This window comes from Centruroides sculpturatus, unplaced genomic scaffold, assembly GCF_000671375.1.
Source record: "Centruroides sculpturatus isolate CEXI.00-Female unplaced genomic scaffold, Cexi_2.0 scaffold215, whole genome shotgun sequence".
Lineage (NCBI taxonomy): Eukaryota > Metazoa > Arthropoda > Arachnida > Scorpiones > Buthidae > Centruroides > Centruroides sculpturatus.
In genome coordinates this window covers 712,741-719,075 of record NW_019384381.1, presented here as the reverse complement: position 1 = coordinate 719,075, position 6,335 = coordinate 712,741, and positions in this window count along the sequence as shown.

Below are 6,335 nucleotides of genomic sequence, written 5' to 3'. Positions count from 1 at the left end.
AAAAAATTTCTATCAGTGCATCAGTTAAATTAATCAATTAAATTAATGAATGATGCTGCGAATGATACATAATTTCAAAATTAATATTATTTATTTATTTATTTTATTATAAATTTTTATAGTATTTAATATTTTATATCGAATAACAACTTATTTTGTGTGTCTCAAAAGTCAGTTAACCTCAAGTTTTTGCAAGAAATTCGAAAATTTTGAGTAAGAAAACAATTCTTAAAGAGGGTTAACTGACTTTTAGGCCACCCTATATTTTATCTCAGATTTTATTTTATTTATATAGCCTATTACAAAACACTTCATGACGTCGATTGTTTTGTAAATACATAGGCCTACTTATGCACTAGGCTATATAGAATCTCAATGAAGCTCTTTATAGTTAGATATTAATTTAAAATATTCATAAATTTTAATTCTGTAGTGTATTTTGTTAAATTTCATTATATAAATAACGATAAAATAATTTTATAAGTAAAATATTAGTATATAAGTCGTTTATGATTGCTTTAACTCTATAGCGTACAGCACATTCTGATTTAATATTATATCTAAATTTACTATCTAAATTAAGTCTATTTATATGCTAATGACAAAATTATACCAAAAATAATATCCAAAAATCTAGTATGGTTGCCGTAATTCAATTCATATCCATGAAAAATGATCACATTCATTAACATGAACTTGATCAGTTTATATTACTCTATTGATATTCTATTGATCGAGTTAACGTAAAAGACCCCCCCCCCCGACAACACAATTTGTCCTGTAAATTGATATACAAATGGCCTTAGGGCCCTTTTACGTAAGAATAAAAGACATAAATTTTATAACCATGCTTTAAATTTAAGAAATAAACACTAACTTTAACTCAATTTATTTATTTAAAAAAATGGACAGCAGCCAATTTTATGAAAGTATTTAGCATCATTTGACTTAATTAATATTAATTAGGGTATATATATGTTTTTTTTCGGGTGTGTAAATTACATAAAGCCTTTGAAATATTATATTTATACACACGATCGAGCGACCAATACGTGTGTTATCGATCCTAACAAGAAGAAACAATGTAGTCTTTGAAGACCTCGGATAAGTCTAAATTGGTGATAATTATCCACAAGGGAAAATGTTTTTTCGGCATTTTTTGAGAGTTTATAACCTTCACGGCCTTATAAAAATGACTCAAAACCATTATATCGAATCTTATCAGGGATTTTACGCTGCTTTCAACAGATAAGATCTTATAAGAATCACATTTAGATGCTATCGGAGTAAAGGTAAGTTTCGCCCCTAAAATCTTCATACAATTAATTTACACCTTATATTAGAGGGGTGCAAATCTTGCTACAAGGTAATAAACAATAGGAAATTGATGTATGACTCTTGTTCTCACCGACATTTCTATTTGTTATTGCTTACTAATCTACTTAAATAATTCATTAATAACCACTTATGATATAAAATGGGCCACATACGGGAGTATACGTCCACTTCATAAACATGTGTATAGGCGTATATATATATATATATACTTAAGCTTAGAAACCTGTAAAAGAAAAAGTGGGAAAAAAATTCTCGTCGTAAATGATGTAGTGTGTTTGATCACGCGAACCATTGACGCACATTTCCGCTGTGAAGGGTCATAAAAAAAAAGTTGAAACAGCACATCAGATACAGGAAACTGGTCTCGGTATCGAGATTTAAAGTCACAATGCCATCTCGTTGTCACTCGTGGTGAAGGACTATTTTATTATCTGTAGCAATTCATTATAAAAATAAAGGCGTGACATACCCGTTGGTCACAGAAGAATCTTTTCTTATTTCGGCGCTGTAAGAGGGTAGTAGCCTAATGGAATTTATATCTATTAAGCTACTAACTCGACATAAGAGTTTCTTATTCAATCACGCGTGCTGCCGGCCTCACGATCTGTTGATGAAGGAACTAATGGGAATGGTGTTTTACCTCCGGCATAATCATTGCTCGACTGGGGTAATTATTGGGTCACGTAATACCATTTAGCTTTGATTGGCTATCACGTAAACATCATCGGTTTTAAACACCTTTTGTTTATTCGTTCTCGAGTCGAGTTTTTCCATAGTGTAGATTATAGTATTTCATTACCATTACAACGTATTGGTCTATCCACGTGCCACTACAAGTCCCAGTAGGTAAGTCTGGCTAGTGTTAGCTCTGACACCGGATCATAGACCGCCAGCACAGCTAACGTGATGAATCACGAACCACTTACAAATTACATGTATTATTTCCTCTGACAAGTGGTCGTTTAAATTCAATTAGAAGGCGGACTGTGGGAGAGATGCTTCAGCCAGCGGGAAAAGGGGGGAGCAGAATGGTAGAGATGGTGGCGAGATAGACTGTCCACCTGGACCCGCTCTTTGCTCCCTCCCTGTTTTCTTGCCCACCTGCAAGACACGCGCCTATTGTGCTTCCTGCTTTCTTCCTTTCACACAAAATTCTCAAAACTTCATAAGCGAGGTAAGTTTAACGTCTTTCCTTTCCTACCTTACGATCCAATATATGTATTTTTGCAATTTACAGCTAAGTTTTTGGATAGTGAAATATAGAAATACAATCCTAATATCGTGTTTCATTTAATAAATTCAAGTAAGTGTCCAGATTAAGCTTTGAAAACTGTGTTATTTTAATGTAAAAATTTGGCCTTCCAGTTGAATAATAATCGATTTAATTCATTTTTAGAGATTAAAAATCGTTTTAAAAAGTCGTTTCTAGGGTTATTTACGATTTAGATTATATAATGCGTTTTATATGACTATTTGTTGTAAACGAACGTGAGCCAAATTTTATCGTTTTCCATTGGTCTTAATGGATCCTCAAATACGAGCACGTGTCCATGCCTATTAAGGTTACAGGGAATAACCTTGACTAATTTCTACTTCTAATAACTTCTAGGAGTGCTTGGGTTGTTTCTCTCCTCGGGACAAGCCGTCAACTTTATCAAAAACCATTTGCCTGGTTGTGACTCTTATCTCTTTTAGGCGCCTACTGCCATTACACAGGTTCCGACATGGCAGATTAGCCGAATAGAAACTCGATCAGAATGTTCATAAATGTAGGATAGGTCGTATTCTCCGACCACTTTATGTTCGAATTCGTGATTAGTTAACTAATAAGCCACCAATTTTATATATATATATATACAGAGTTAGAAGACAAAGCTTCTAACTAGGGCCTATTATCGCGTGGAGAGGCCCGTTAACGCCCGAATAGTTTCTACTTTTTGTTTCTTTTTATTTTAGTAAGGAGTCGAGTAGCCTCATACCGGGATATTGTATAGTGCTGACAAATTGGATACCTCAGTTTCTAGCTGGACTTAGCCCGAGGTATGAAGATCGCCACCTGCAGATTCGATGACGTATGGCCGCTTAATCCCAACATCGTAAAATTAGACGCTTTAAGTGAGACAGGGGGCCATCGTTGACCGAATTCCCTTTTAGGTGTTGGATCTTGGGTTGTTCTTTTACGATCGTTTTCAATCCAAGCGGTTTTTTAATGACTCGAAGTTTATTGTTGTAAAGACGTGATGCGGCATCCCTCTGATCTCCCATTTAATTGCCTTTTTCACTATGCGCTCATCAGATCTGTAGAAGTCTACTTTCTACACTTCTAACTGGTGATATTATCAAGAAATTCACTCACGTGTTTTGATCATTTAGGAATTTTATTGAATTTCTTAAGAGTCATTATAAGCAATTTTCTATTCTGTTACCTGGTATGCTTGATCTGACCATTCAGTAACGGCTAATGGATGCTTAGTTAACAAAGAATAAATTTTCGATTTTATTTTTTTAAATCTTATTTTACATAATCTGCTTATATAAAAGATTATTGGCATGTTAATAAATTAAAAATTAAGTAGATTTTCTTATCGTTATTATCTTCGATGCTTAGTACAGTTATAGACTTTAGACAGTTTTATAATGGTGATTCGGTTGTGTATCAGCTATGTCTGACATCGATAGTTCTTGCATGGTTTAGAATAAGAAATGTGTAGCACTTTAGATGCAGAATTCGATGCTAGAAAAGTCCATTTTCCAGATGAAATATGCGTAGAAATTTGCACTTATCTGAAGAACAGACAATGTTTCTCCATAATGTATTTTATTGTAGCAATGATAGTGCTTTGTTGAGCTCTTTCTTTCGATTTACTAGTTATTTACGAGCTTTAGTTTGAATTGGAATGTAGTGTACATATGCGTGTTATATCACGATAACAATGTCACACATAACAAAGGAGAGACATATCATGCATTGATCGTCCTCATCCATAAAATGTTCCTTCCAAAGACATGAAATTGTCGTTATAAATTTCAGCGGAATCAATAGAAACTTAGTATACTAGTCTCTTTCTAGTAACAAAGTCTCCATAGTAGTTAAACTTAATAGTTAAATGCTAGAAATAAAATTACACACATGATTAAATTCTCTATTTCCTTGATATACAAAAATATATTTTAAAAATTCATTCTCGCTTATTTCATCGAAAATTCTCGAAGTTTATTGGTTATGACATTAATTAATTTAGAAAATAATGGTAAAAAGTATGAAATAAAACATAAAACATAAGGAAAATTTGAAGCACCCTCCTAACAAATATTAAGTGAAAAAAAATTAAATGAAGCATAAATTAATTTTATGAACTATAAAAAAAGATAAATATCTAAGAATTCTCTGAGTAAAATCATAAAGAAAAATATAAAATTTATACTTTATCACATATTACAGCATCATTTTAATCAGTACAATCTGCATGATGAGAGATGGAGGGATAAATATCCCTCCATCTCTCTCTTCCATCTTAAATGGTTTATGGGTAGAATATATAAGCAGAAAACTTTCATCATACAAAAAATCATTCAGAATATTCAAATTAATTAATTTACTAATTTAATTATTGATTATTTTTCTTCATATTATTATTCTAGAAATCCATTTTTAGAGATGCATTAGGATGAACTGAAGTTTCTCACAATTTGATGCTTATAAAATTATTAAAATACGATTAAGTCGAGTATAATAAATAAAATAAAGTAGAATATTTAATGTTAAAACAAAGCACAAATAGTGATAATTATACTGATTATAAATTTAGGTTATAAATTAGTAACTTGTTATTAAAGTATATTAGAAGGGGAAAAAAAAGCTTAAAAATTTAGAATAAAGAAGTAGAATCAATTAAAATAACTTTAAAAGTGAAGCATGTGCATTTTTTAATCTACGAGAGCCAATTTACAGGGAGGAGAGGAGCGAGAAAGAGAGAGATGATGGTGGCAATATGGAAGAGCGAGAGAAAAGAAAGTCATCGGTAACTAAAATAATCCCTCGAGATAATTATCAGTGCTGACAATTAACTGAAAATCTAAAGATAAAATAAATTCAATTAAGACATTGCTAATGAATAGAATCGGTTGACGCTGTTTTGTCATTTGGCTCTAGGCCAAAGCTTATTTTACGAAAATAAAACGAAATCCGAGATTTTCTCATTCACATAAAATGCCTTTACATTAAAAATTCTCATCGTCGATGACGTCTTTCCGGGTATTAGAACGTGCACTTTTCTTCAGACGTCTCGAAAATTAACTTTTGTTACGGCATCGATGCAAGCTCGATTCTACGATTATATGTTACGGTGGTACTGTACATCAATTAGCTACAATATATATATAGTTTAATTTCCGAAATTATATTTGGAGAAATTGAACGGTTTAATGTAAAATCCAATCGTTAAAAATGAAAGTTAAATCCTATCTTTGCATTTAGAGAGCGTTGAAGATTACATACATTTTAGGCCCGTTAGTGGATCCTCTTCACTAAAAATCTATCTTATAAGATTTTTCCACAAGATGGCATCACCATCCACTTGATTTTTTTACACGTAATTAATATCCACAAACAGAAAACTCAATATACGGGGCTATAGAATAGATTCACAACCACACAAAACTTCACAATTTGGAGCTAAGTTCCGAACAATTTTTACATTCGAATTATATAAGAGCGTTACTTTTAGAGTTTTCTCTCTGCTGCCAAATTAAGCTTAAATATAGATGAAAAATTGTATAAAATAATTAATAAGTCGAGTAAACTGAGAATATAAACATTAAAAACGACTAGAAATTTAATATTCGAGTGTAAGTAATTCTCGAATTGCCAGTGATGTGAATATTATCGCGACATCTTCAAGCTCCAAAGTTTGTTATACCGTATCAAACTTTGAGCCAGAAAGATGTAGAGATAACATTCTGTGTCTAGAACTTAAGGCATAAACTAACACGCAAAT